The 14,106-nt window shown below is 40.4% G+C and overlaps 1 protein-coding gene across 41 annotated transcripts in view; it reads left to right on the forward strand.

Annotated features, from left to right (window-relative positions):
• rims2a (regulating synaptic membrane exocytosis 2a) overlaps positions 1 to 14,106 on the forward strand; it is a 1,173,408-nt gene that overhangs the window by 295,696 nt on the left and 863,606 nt on the right. The window lies entirely within an intron of this gene.

The raw sequence follows: 14,106 nt of genomic DNA on the forward strand, positions 1-14,106 counted from the left end.
ACTTGTGCTTTACAGATGGTAAGGGAACACTGAAATCCTGTTTATATAAAAACAGCATACTACTTTTGAGAGTTTAATTTGTGTTATATTTTGTACGTATTAAAAGATCCTTAGACACTTCGCAGGAGGCTATTAAATAAAATTTAAGACAGCCACATAGTAATATTAGGACACATGCAGCATTTTTTCAGAGGGTTTGTGGAACGTCTAAAAGAAGCTAAGATGAAGGCATGGAATGGAAATACTGGAGCTTAGTATTAAGGCAATTTAAATGCATCGCTGCCAAGGACAGCTGAGACATGGCAGAGTCCCACTACGGTTCAGAACCATACATGGATGAGTCACAATATCCAGGAATATGTCAAAGCAATATTCCGACTGAAAGTAATGATAATAACTAATATAGAATAGTTTCTTGTTTGGCTGAAAAATCTAATGGGTTCTTGAAGGTATGATCAAAATTAGTGTAAGAAGGCATGTAAACTTCAATATTTAGCTAATGTATTGGGTTTAAGTACTGAATACATTTGAATTGATAATTGTTAGTTTATACATTAAAGCTAGATGGTTACATTGAACTATGAGATATATATTGAACAAGTCAGTTTCATATTGTCTGCTGCCCACTGGGGACTTTCGCAACAGCAGCACTTGGAGCTCTGTCTTAGATTCCACAGCACCAACCTTGCAAGCACCAGCTTTGCAAACCCTACCCCGATGGTGAAAATCCTTGGTTCCAGGTCTCTTAAATCTGGACCAATGGACAAAGTCCAACGAATGAGACACTGTTTCTCAAATTATAGTATCCTGGCTATGTGCTGTATCATAGTATTATCATAGTACTTTCAGTACTTTTCTAGACATTCAGCTTTTCTTCTCCACAATAGAAAACATTGCCAGGTGGCTCCATGCGAATGACATAAAAGATTGATCTCCACAGGCAATCCAGGTTATGCAGTTACCCCTTAGTCGAAACAAGCTGGTAATTACACCAGGCCTATTTTCATATATTTTTCTACTTTGCTTCAATTGCCCATTGTCATGTCCAATTAACCCTTAACCACTCATTCTTAATGATCTGGTTTGGAGATATCATTTTCTGCCCAACGCTCCAAATAGTCATGAATGATTAATATAATAATTATAAAATAGATATATTTTAATAGATATAAAATAGATATAATTGATAATATGTAACATAAAAAGTGAAGGAAAGGAAGGAACAATAACTTTATTGAAAGGAAATAAAGTACTTTTATAATACACTTGTTGGAAGAAATGCAACTTTAATTATAAAACAAACATTAACCCCAAATTGGTCTGTCCATGACCAAAATAGAAGAGGAAGTCCATCTTTATCAAATTATAGTTCTTAGGGTGTAGGAAGACAGCAGGAATGGGATTCTGAGTTTGATGATCAGTCATGATCATATTGAATGGTGAAGTAGATTTGAGTGTCTGACTGGCCAACTCCTGCTTCTATTTGCTATGTTGCCAAGCATCTAAAACGATAAAATGCCCTTCAAAACATATGCACCAAGTTTCTGAATAACTTTGCATGATCAATCAGTTTTTTGATGTCCTGTGTTGTCTTCAGTGCTGTACTGTTGACCATTCAGTGGCTGCCATGGCAAATTCTGAAAACAGAAGGTCCTTAAAGCCAAATTCCTGGCTCCATTCCAGTCTTTCAAGTCTTCCATATGAGTTTTTTGATACAAAACAAAACAAATGTAGCATGCATGTTTTCTCTCTCAGACTTGGCAAAATCTTCATACTCAGCAAAAACTTGTTCATTCATTTCTTGCCAAGATACACTGTCCATCAATCAAGTTCAATTTCATTGACTACCCCTTGTAAGGCCATTTGTTATCCTGGAATGTGGTTGAAGGATCATTGGGATTGATACATAAGGACACAAAACAAACTTAGATGAAAACATCCAAGTGGAAAATAGTATCCAGTCAAAACAGCAGCAGGGTTTTGATATCCTTATGAACAAAGCCAAAGTCCATTCCTGGAAAGCATTGCTAAAAGTCAAATAATTGAATTGATTTTGAGATAATCAAAGTGCAGTCACTCTTAGGTTTATATCAAAGTTTAGAAAGTAAGACTTCAGGTTTGCTGAAAGATGAAAATCAAAGCTGAAATGAGATACAAAAGATGAACATTGCAAAACATTAATTATTTCTGGCTGTAGGCTGGCAAAAATGCAAACTTAATTGGGGATGCTCAAGAGATCAGATTTGCAAATGTGGAGAGGATTGTAGAACTGGAGGTTGTCAAGTTGTTAAGCAGATGATGAGAGTTAATTGAACAAATAGTTGACTGAGGAGATATAAAGTGAAACAGTGTTTAAAGAAGAAGATGTAAGACTGAGCAAAAAGGGCTCTTGTGGCACAATCAGTGTCCAAGCCAGAATGGCTGGGTTCAGGTCCTACCTGCTCAAGAGGAAGATAATAGTATCCCTAAACAATTTGATTAGAAAAATTGGATTAGGGGGCCTCTTGTGGTGGAGTAGTAGTTATCCTCACCTGGCAAGAGGCCTGAGTTCAAGTCCCACCTGCAGCAGAGGTGTGAACTAATACCTCTGAACAGGTGGATAAGAAAAATGCTTTCAGAGTGCTGTTGTTTATCAGGTGAAATGGCAAGATTTTGGCAACCATCACCTCTCTGCATATAAATTCTGTGCCTGTGCACTTCACTTCACCTGACAAAGGACTAGCCTTCCAAAAACTTGTGATTTCAAATAACCTGGTGTTGTATGACTTCTGACGTTGTCGATCCCAGTCTGTCACTGATACCTACACATTGAATGTAATATACAGAGGGTGATGGTAGAGGGTTGTTTTTCAGACTAGAGGCCTGAGACAAGCAGTGCGCCACAAGGATTGATGCTTGATCCACTGCTTTTCATCATTTTATATAAATGATTTGGATATGAACATAGGAGGTCTGGTTGGTAAGTTTGCAGGTAACGCCAACATTGGTGATGTAGTGGACCGCGAAGAAGGCTACTGCAGATCAAGGGAACTTGATCAGATGGGCCAATTGGCCGAGAATGGCAGATGAGTTTAATTTAGATAAATGTGAGGTGCTGCATTTTGAGAAGGCAAATCAGGGCAGGACCCTTGCATTTAATGGGGTGATCTTGGGGACTGTTGTTGAACAAAGAGACCTTGGAGTGCAGGTTCATAGTTCCTTGAAAGTGGAGTTGCAGATAGACAGGATGGTGAAGGCAGCCTTTGGAATGCTTTTTATTGGTCAGACTGTTGAGTTTAGGAGTTGGGAAGCCCTGTTGGGCTGGACAGAACAGTGGCTGGCCACTTTTGGAATACTACATTCAGTTTTGGTCTTGCTGCTGTAATAAAGATGTTGTGAAACTTGAAAGAGTTTGGAAAAGATTTAGAAGGATGTTGCCAGGGTTGGAAGGTTGAGCTGCAGGGAGAGGCTGACGAGGCTTGGATAATTTCCCTGGATGTCAGAGGCTGAGGGGTAACTTAATGGAGGTTTATAAAATCACGAGGGGCATCAATAGGGTGAATAGCCAAGGTCTTTTCCCCGGAGTGGGGGAAGTTCAGAATCATAGAGGTTTAAGATGAGAGAGGAAACACTTAAAAGGGACCAAAGAGCAACATTTACAGGCAAAAGATGGAATGTGTGTGGAATGACCTGCCAGAGGAAGTGGTGCAGGCTGGTACAATTACAACATTTCAAAGGTATCTGGATGGCTACATGAATAGGAAAATTTTAGAGGGATGTGGATCGAATGCTGGCAAATGGGACTATATTAATTTAGGTCGGCATGGGTGAATTGAACTGACGGGTCTATTTCAAAGCTGTGCAGCTCTATAAAAATAATAAACTCCAACACGGTGTTTTGTTTTCTGTCTCACCGATCTTCTTGGCTCTGAATTGGTAGATGATGTTACAGAGCACAAGAAGATTAAGACTACACATTGATTTAACAAACACTGTGATTTTGAGAAATTGATGTGTTGTCAAATTGAGAGTCAGTACATGTTACCAAGCACAGGAGTGATGGGCAGTGAGCAAGATTTCCTTCATGTTGAGATATGGAGCATAGACATTTGGATAAGTTCAAGTTTATGAAGAGTGCAATGTGGGAGGCCAATGAGCAGAGAATGGGAGCAGCTTCATCCAGAGTAATAACAATGTTGATGAGGTAAACTGTGCATCACATGATGTTAAGAAAGTTAAATGTGGGTGACATTGGTAATTAGAGATGCAGTGGGGTCAAAAATACATGTTTTAAATAGATGAATTCCATCTTGAACATTTTGTATTGTTCTTGATCAAGTGACCCCAACAGAAGGAATTCCTAGACGGTATTTTAAATTTTACAACCTTTTACAAAGAATCAGAGAATCACACCAAAATTAACATAAATTAAGTTGGCATGTTTTATTCAGTATAAACTATTAAATTACATTTTAAATAGTGAAAATAACAGGGCTTGATTCCCTGCAGCTACTGCAGTTCCCCATTTTGTACACAACACCATATTGCAGCCAGAAAGTTCTTTGAAATTGTCTTCCACAGATAGAGTTCAAGAGTTTTACTTCATGCCTCAATCTTCACTCCATCTGAATTCCACAAAGATAGTCATCAGCAGTTAGACACGCTTCTTAATTTGTCTCAAGGCAGTCTTGATGGTGTGGATTCCTTGAAAAAACTGAAGCGGCATAGAGTCAAACTGCAAAGAAGAGGTCCTTTCCCACTTTTCAGCACTTGATCCATAACCTTGAATGTTATGATATGTCAAGTGCTCATCCACGTGCTTGTTAAAGGTTGTGAGGTTTCCTGCACTAATTTCCTCTCCGGTTGTACCTATCACATTCCCACCACCCTCTGGGTGAAAGCAGTTTTCCTCGATCCTTTCTCAACTTCCTGCCTTTCACCTTAAGATTATGCCTCTTCCTTATCGACCCTTTAACCAAGGGGGGAACAGCTGCTTCCTATCCACCCAATTCATTCTCCTTTTAATCTTATACAACTTAATCAGCACCCCCTTGGCCTTCTCTGCTCTTAAAAAAAACACCCTGAGCGTATCCAGCCTCTTTTTTTTATAGCTAAACCTTGCTATCCCAGGCAGCATCCTATAAAACTAAAGACCTGTGAGTCTGACATCGGTGTTGGGTAAGTTGTTGTTGGTGATTCTGAAAGGCAGGATTTATACATATTTGGAGAGGCAAGGAATGATTAGGGATAGTTGGCATGGTTTTTGTGTATAGGAAATTGTGTCTCTCAAACTTGATTGAGATTTTTGAAGAACTGAACGAGAAGATTGAGCAGGGCAGAAGAGTAAATGTTTACTTGGGTTTTAGTAAAGCCTTTGACAATGTTCTGCATAATAGACTAATAAGTAAAGTTAGATCACATTGGATTCAGGGAGAACTTGCCAATTACACAGAGTTGGTTTGATGTAGGAGACAGCAGAGAGTGGTGGTAGAGGGTTGTTTTTCAGACTGGAGGCCTGTTACCAGCAGTGTTTCACAGAGATTGGTATTGGGCCCACTTTTGTTTGTCATTTATATTAATAACTTATTTGCGAATATAGAATGCATGGTTAGTCCATTTGTAGATGACACTGAAATTGGTGGTATAGTGGACAGTGAAGAAAATTATTTAAGATTACAAAAGAATCTTGATCATTTGGGCAATTGGGCTGAGGAATGCCAAATGGAGTTTAGTTTGGATAAATGCAAGGTATTGCATTTTGGTAAAACAAACAAGTCTTGCACAATTAAAAGTAAGGCCTGGGGTAGTGTTGTAGAACAGAGAGAGTAGGAGTTCAAGTATGTAATTCTATGAAATGGCAGAGTTTTATGTTGTGTGTTTTGAGGAGATGTGTACTCCGAGGAGATAGGGAAAGCGCTAAATGAATATTTTTCGTCAGCATTCACACTGGAAAAAGACTATGTTGTTGAGGAGAATACTGAGATACAGGCTACTGGAATAAATGGGATTGAGGTTCACAAGGAGGAGGTGTTAACAATTCTGGAAAGTGTGAAAATAGATAAATCCCCTGGGCTGTATGGGATTTATCCTAGGATTCTCTGGGAGGCCAGGGAGGAGATTGCAGAACCTGTGGTTTTGATCTTTATGTTGTCATTGTCTCCAGGAATAGTGCCAGAACACTGGAGGATAGCAAATGTTGTCCCCTTGTTCAAGAGGGGAGAAGAGACAACCCTGGTAATTATAGACTAGTGAGCCTTACTTCGGTTGTGGGTAAAATGTTGGAAACGGTTAGAAGAGATAGGATTTATAATCCTCGAGAAAGGAATAAGTTGATTAAGGATAGTCACATGGTTTTCTGAAATGTCGGTCATGCCTCACAAACCTTCTTGAGTTCTTTGAGATAGTGAACAAACAAGTGGTTGAGGGTAAAGTGGTTGATGTGGTGTACATAGATTTCAGTAAGGTGTTTGATAAGATTTTCCATGGTAGGCTGTTGCACAAATTACGGAGGCATAGGATTGAGGGTGATTTAGTGGTTTGGATCAGAAATAAGTCAGCTGAAAGAAGACAGAGGGTGGTAGTTGAATGGAAATGTTCATCCTGGTGTTCATTTACTACTGGTGTACCGCAAGGATCTGTTTTTGGTCCACTGCTGTTTCTCATGTTTATAAATGACTTGGATGAGGGCATAGAAGGATGGGTTAGTAAATTTGCAAATAACACTAATGTCAGCAGAGTTTTGTATAGTGCTAAAGGATGTTGTGGGTTACAGAAGGACATAGATAAGCTGCAAAGCTGGGCTGAGAGTTGGCAAATGGACGTTAATGTAGAAAAGTATGAAGTGATTCACTTTGGAAGGAGCAACAGGAATAAAGAGTGCTGGGCCAATGGTAAGATTCTTGGTAGTGTAGATGAGCAGAGAGATCTGTGTCCATGTACAAAGATCCCTGAAAATTACCACCCAGGTTGATAGGATTGTTAAGAAGGCATACAGTGTGTTAGATTTTATTGGTCGAGGGATTGAGTTTCAGAGCCATGAGGTCATGTTGCAGCTGTACAAAACTCCACTTGGAATATTGCGTACAGTTCAGTCCACTGCATTATAGGAAGGATGCGGAACCTTTCGAAAGGGTTCAGAGGAGATTTACTAGGATGTTGCTTGGTATGAAGGGAAGGTCTTATGAGGAAAGGACTTGAGGCTGTTTTGGTTAGAGAGGAGAAGGTTGAGAGGAGACTTAATTGAACCATATAAAATAATCAAAGGGTTAGGTCGGGTGGACAGTGAGAGACCTTTTCCTCGGATGGTGATGGCTAGCACAAGATGAACGTAGCTTTAAATTGAGAGATGATAGATATAGAGTTGAGAGTGTGGTGTGGTCATTGGATAAACATGTGGATGAAGATGGAATAGTGTAGGATAGATGAGCTTCACATTAGTTCCACAGATTGGTGCAACATTGAGGGCGGAAAGGCCTGTACTGTGCTGTAATATTCTATGTTCTGTGGTTAAAATCAAACTCAAACTAGAAAGTGAATGCTTGTAATTTGTTTAAAAGAATTTAACTATTCGTGAATTGTTCCAGACACACCCTCTCCTGAACCTGTCATGCTTTGTCCTTCTGTTTAGAACTATATTCTTGATGAGAACTGTGCACTTTCCACATTGAGTTCAGTCAGCTTCAGTTTACCAAGCAATGTGATGTACTTTCTGATTTTCTAGAAATCTAATGTCGTGGCCAGGAACTCAAATTTACCATCCCAATCTCTCAAAAAATGAAGTATTTTTTGTGTAGTTCGAGATGTCCCCAAGAACGACATGTTTAAAACTCCTTCGAAAAGGGCAATTCTCAGATGTTTAATGTGGTGAGGTGTATGTGGCTCTCATGGTCACCACACCTTCCATGACTTTTTTTATTCACTCACGGGATGTGGGCCAGCATTATTTGCCTTCCCCCAGTTGTCCTTGAGAAGGTGGTGTTGAGCTGCCCTCTTGAACCACGTAGCCTAGTGTTTTCGATATAATCACCATAGTCTCAGGAAAATGGGGCTGTTCTCTCATTAGAGACAGATGAATGGGGGTGAATTTAACTTGATGGTCATCACATCTCAGATAAGGGATCATGTCAAGACAGTCAAATCTTCATCGTAACCTGAGCCAGTGCAGCAATATAATCTGTGCTGTTGGCATCACCCTGCATGACTAAGCAACCATCCAGCCAACTGAACTCCAAATTCTGAATGGGTAGGAATGGATTCAGTTGAAAGCAGTCCCACCCAGCTGGAAAATTGTGGGAAGATTGTGCTCACTTGTGTGAAATCGTTAAGCATGAGTCACTATCATAGCGTCATAGAGACCACAGCACAGAAAATGGCCCTTCTATCCACCACTTCTGTGCCTGTCAACCACCTAACTATTCTAATCCCATTCTCCATAGCCTTGAATGTATTCGTATCACAAGTGCATGTCTAAATACATCATAAACGTGAAGTTTTCTGCCTCTTCTTCTTAAAGGCTGTGAATTCCAGATTTCCATACCTTCTGGGTGAATAGGTTTTTTTCTCACACCAGCTCTAAATCTTGTGCTCCTTACCTTAAATCCATGACCCTGATAAATGATCCCTCCATCAAAATGAAAGCTCCTCCCTGTCTGCCCTATCTGTGCATCTCCTAATTTGTACATCTCAGTCATGTCCCCCTCAATATTCTTTGCTCAATGAAAAACAAACTGTGTGTTCAATCTCTCTTGCAAGCTGAAACTGTTCAACCAGGCAACATCCTGATAAATCACTTCTGCACCCTCTCTAGTGTTGTCACATCCCACCTATAATGTTGATTCCAGACTGCACACAATACTTTCTCACTATCACCCAACCAATATTTTATACGGTTTGAGCATATTCTTCTTAAACTCTATACCTTGGCTAATAAAAGTAAATATACCATATGCTGCCTTAACCACTTTATCTACCTTTCCTGAAATCTTAAAGGACAGCTGTAAATGCACACAAAGATTCCTTTTATCATCAATGCTTCTCAGGTTGCTACCATTCATCAAGCGTTCCCTTGCCTTTTTTTGCCCTGCCACGTGTATCACTTAACATTTATTTGGATTGAATTCCATTGGTCACGGATTAACCCATCTGACCAACCCATCTATATGCTTTGCAGTCAAAGGGTATCATCCTCGCCATTTACCACAAATTTTTGTATAATCTGCAAATTTACTGATCAACCCTCGTACATTAAGTCTAAATTGTTGACTAAATGTAAGCAGCAAGGGTCCCTACATTAACAAATGTGGAACCCAATCGAATTTCCATTTGGACAAACATTCCTTAACCATTTCCTCACTTCCTGTCACTTAGATGTGGATCTAATATGTCAAATTTTCTTGAATCCCTTGTGCTCTTCCCTCTGCTATCAGTCTCCCATGCGGGACTTCAGCAAGGTTTTTGATAAAGTCCAAGTTGGCTACATCAAAAGCGTTGACTTCATCTACACACCTGGTCATCTTTTCAAAAAATGTAATCAAGTTGGTCAGATATGACGCCCCTTAACAAAGCCATGCTGACTATTCTTGACTAATCACATCCTCTCCAATTGCTGATTAATTCTGACCCTCATAATTGTTTCCAATAGTTTCATCATCACTGAGATTAGACTGACTGGCCAATAGTTTCCTAGTTTATCCCTTGCTCCCTTCTTGAATAAAGGTGCCACATTGGCTGTCCTCCAGTCCTCTGGCACCAATGCTGTGGCCAGAAAGGAATTGAAATATTTTGCAAATTTCCTCTGCAATTTTTTCCCTTGCCTCACTCAACAACCTGGGATACAATTCAACCGTCCACTCAGAATCTCCTCTCTGTCTATGCTAATATATTTCATTGCATCACAGACTTCCCCTCTATTTTGTATAAGCATATCATCTTTCTTACTCATTAGTGAACCCCAACTCAAAGTATTCATTTAGAGCCCTACCTTGATCCTTTAGCTCTGTCACTAATTATTGCTAAGGTTCTTAATGGGCCCTACTCTTTCCCTCATTAGTTGTTTTGCATATACATTAAGGATAATGAGTTTGTTTTTATTTTACCTGCCATTATCCTTCATGTCCTCTTTTAGCTCTCCTTATCTTCCTTCTAAGTTCCATCCTGCACAGTGTATACTCTTCTAGGGCTTCTGCTGTTTTGAGCCCTCAGAATCTGCCATAAGCCTCCCTTTTTCTCTGCATTCAATGCTATATGACCCACGATATCCAGGGTTCACAGGGTTTGATGGCCCCACCCTTTGTCTTTGTTGGGACATGTAACCCAGTTTTTTTCCATGTTTCCTTCTTGAATATATCCCACAGTTCTGAGACCGACTTACGTGAAAGCATCTGCTCTTAATACACTCTTGTGAAATCTGATCTTATTAAAATTTGCCTTCTCCCAGCTAAGAACCTTGATTTCAGGCCCCTCTTGTCCTTTCTATGACAGTCTTGAATCTAATGGAGTTGTGGTAGCTGCCTTCAAACGCTTTCCTACTGATATTTCAACCATTTACCTGGCTTCATTTCCTAAAATTTCCTAATCCTAATGCAGGGATTGCCATTGTTTTGTAGGTCCTTCTATGTACTGGCTTAAAAGCTGTACTAGATGCATTTTAAGAAGTCTGCTCCCTCTAAACCTTTTCAACTCTGACTATGCCAGTTAATGTTGGATAGATAGCTCACAGTCACACATAGTCAAAAAGTCATAGAGATGTACAGCATGGAAACAGACCCTTCGGTCCAACCCGTCCATGCCGACCAGATATCCCAACCCAATCTAGTCCCACCTGCCAGCACCCGGCCCATATCCCTCCAAACCATTCCTATTCATATACCCATCCAAATGCCTCTTAAATGTTGCAATTGTACCAGCCTCCATCACTTCCTCTGGCAGCTCATTCCATACACGTACGACCCTATGCGAGAAAAGGTTTCCTCTTGGGTCTCTTTTATATATTTCCCCTCTCACCCTAAACCTATGCCCTCTAGTTCTGGATTCCCCCACCCCAGGGAAAACACTTTGTCTATTTATCCCATCTACGCCCCGTATAATTTTGTAAACTCTATAAGGTCACCCCTCAGCCTCCGACCCTCCAGGGAAAACAGCCTCTGCCTGTTCAGCCTCTCCTTACAGCTCAAATCCTCTAACCCCAACAACATCCTTGTAAATCTTTTCTGAACCCTTTCAAGTTTCCCAACATTTTTCCGAAAGGAAGGAGACCAGAATTGCATGCAATATTCCAACAGTGGCCTAACCAATGATCTGTACAGCTGCAACATGACCTCCCAACACCTGTACTTAATACTCTGACCAATAAAGGAAAGCATACCAAATGCCGCCTTCACTATCCTATCTACCTGCAACTCCACTTTCAAGGTGCTATGAACCCGCACTCCAAAGGTCCCCCCCCCCCCGCCCAGCAACACTCCCCAGGGCTCCACCATCAAGTGTACAAGCCCTGCTAAGATTTGCCTTCCCAAAATGTAGCACCTCGCATTTATCCGAATTAAACTCCATCTGCCACTTCTCAGCCCATTGGTCCATCTGATCAAGGTCCTGTTGTAATCTGAGGTAACCTTCTTCGCTGTCCACTACGCCTCCAATTTTGGTGTCATCTCCAAACTTATGCTCACATCCAAATCATTTATATAAATGACAAACAGTAGAGGACCCAGCACTGATCCTTGTGCCACTCCACTGGTCACAGTCCTCCAGTCTGAAAAACAACCCGTCCACCACCACCCTCTGTCTGCTCCCTTTGAGCCAGTTCTGTATCCAAATGGCTTGTTCTCTCTGTATTCCATGACATCTAACATTGCTAACCAATTTTCCATTGGGAACCTTGTCGAATGCCTTACTAAAGTCCATATGGATTACATCTACCGCTCTGCCCTTATCAATCCTCTTTGTTACTTCTTCAAAAAACTCAATCAAGTTTGTGAGACATGATTTCCCACGCACAAAGTCATGTTGACTGTCCCTAATCAGTCCTTGCCATTCCAAATACATGTATATCCTGTCCCTCAGGATTCCCTCCAACAACTTGCCCATTACCAACGTCAGACTAACTCGTCTATAGGTCCCTAGCTTGTCCTTACCACCCTTCTTAAACAGTAGCACCACATTAGCCAACCTCCAGTCTTCCGGCACCTCACCTGTGACTATTGATGATACAAATGTCTCAGCAAGAGGCCCAGCAATCACTTCTCTAGCTTCCCACAGAGTTCTAGGGTACACCTGATCAGGTCCTGTGGATTTATCCACCTTTTATACATTTCAAGACATCCAGCAATTCCTCCTCTGTAATATGGTCATTGTCCAAGGTGTCACCATCTATTTGCCTACGTTCTATGTCTTCGATATCTGTTTCCACAGTAAATACTGATGCAAAATACTCATTTAGTATCTCTTCCATTTTCTGCGGCTCCACACAAAGGCCGCCTTGCTGATCTTTTAGGGGCCCTATTCTCTCCCTAGTTACCCTTTTGTCCTTAATGTATTTGTAAAAACCCTTTGGATTCTCCTTAATTCTATTTGCCAAAGCTATTTCATGCCCCCTTTTTGCCTTCCTGATTTCCCTTTTAACTATACTCCTACTGCCTTTATATTCTAAGGATTCATTCGATCTATCCTGTCTATACCTGACATATGCTTCCTTCTTTTTCTTAACCAAACCCTCAATTTCTTTAGTCATCCAGCATTCCCTATACCTACAGGCCTTTCCTTTTACCCCAACAGGAATATACTTCCTCTGGATTCTCTTATCTCATTTCTGAAGGCTTCCCATTTTCTAGCCATTCCTTTCCCTGTGAACATCTGCCCCCAGTCAGCTTTCGAAAGTTCTTGCCTAATACCGTCAAAATTGGCCGGATTGGATAGTGAAGGTGGCATTTGATATGCTTTCCTTTATTGGTCAGAATATGGAGTATAGGAGTTGAGAGGTCATGCCGCGGCTGTACAGGACATGGGCTAGGAATGTTGCGTGCAATTCTGGTCTCCTTCCTATCAGAAGGATGTTGTGAAACTTGAAATGACATCTGTGGTGCTTCTGATTTGTGACTATTCTAATCCATTGGAACTTTGAATTTGTGTTTTTATGCTGTGATGTGTTTTGAGCAGCCAGAAAGCTGGCTGAATTGTCTTACTGCACTGGTCACCAAAATACTTATAATTGAGGATGATCAAATCAGTCATGACCTCATCAATTGGTGAAACACTCTTGATGGGCCAAATGGTCTATTTCTGCTCCTGCATCTTTATAGTGTAATTTTTTGTCTGAAATTGGAGTTCAGGTGCAGTCATTAAGCATTTTGTCTTTGGATAATATAATGGGTCCAGCAGGCAATAATTTTTCTAGCTATGCTCGTTCAGTAAAGTCTCATTTCTAAGTGAGAATTTGTGGATTGAAGACTAAGTCAGAAAACTGAGCACAAAAATCTCGGCTATCATCTCCGTGCAGTGCTGATGGAGTACATCACTATCAAAGGTGCTATCTTTCAGATGCAATGTTCAACTAAGGCCTTTTTAAAATCCCAAAACATTACCTTGTAGAAGATTGGAGGAATAACGCCATTCTCATTGTCAATATTTATCTTTGCACGAACACATTTAAAATATTATCTGGTTACTTTCACATTGATTTTTCCAAGAATGTATTGTGTGGAAATTGGCTGATGCATTTCCTATTTTTCAATAGTAACTGCAACTCATTCGAAACATCTTTCCAGTATCCATATAATGAATCCTTCTCAGGATCTTGTATGTTTCATCAGGATCACCTCACATTCTACTAAACTCTAATGGGTATAGGTGCAATCTGCTCAACCTTTCTTCAGACAAAGTTAAAAATCGCACAACACTAGGTTATAGTCCAACAGGTTTATTTGGAAGTACAAGCTTTCGGAGCGCCGCTCCTTCATCAGGTAGCAAGTGGAGCAGCATCATAGGACAGGGATTTTATTGCAAAAGATCATCATGTTATACACTGATGCAATATATTGAAGAAGCCTACATTGCTGTTAAGTCTTTCATCTTTTAGAATGGGCTGCAAGTTTCAATTCATCAATATGTAAACCCCAGGAGGTCTTTCAAGTC

This window comes from Chiloscyllium plagiosum, unplaced genomic scaffold (assembly GCF_037043375.1).
Source record: "Chiloscyllium plagiosum isolate Xiang-an unplaced genomic scaffold, Cpla_swu_hap1 HiC_scaffold_4, whole genome shotgun sequence".
NCBI lineage: Eukaryota > Metazoa > Chordata > Chondrichthyes > Orectolobiformes > Hemiscylliidae > Chiloscyllium > Chiloscyllium plagiosum.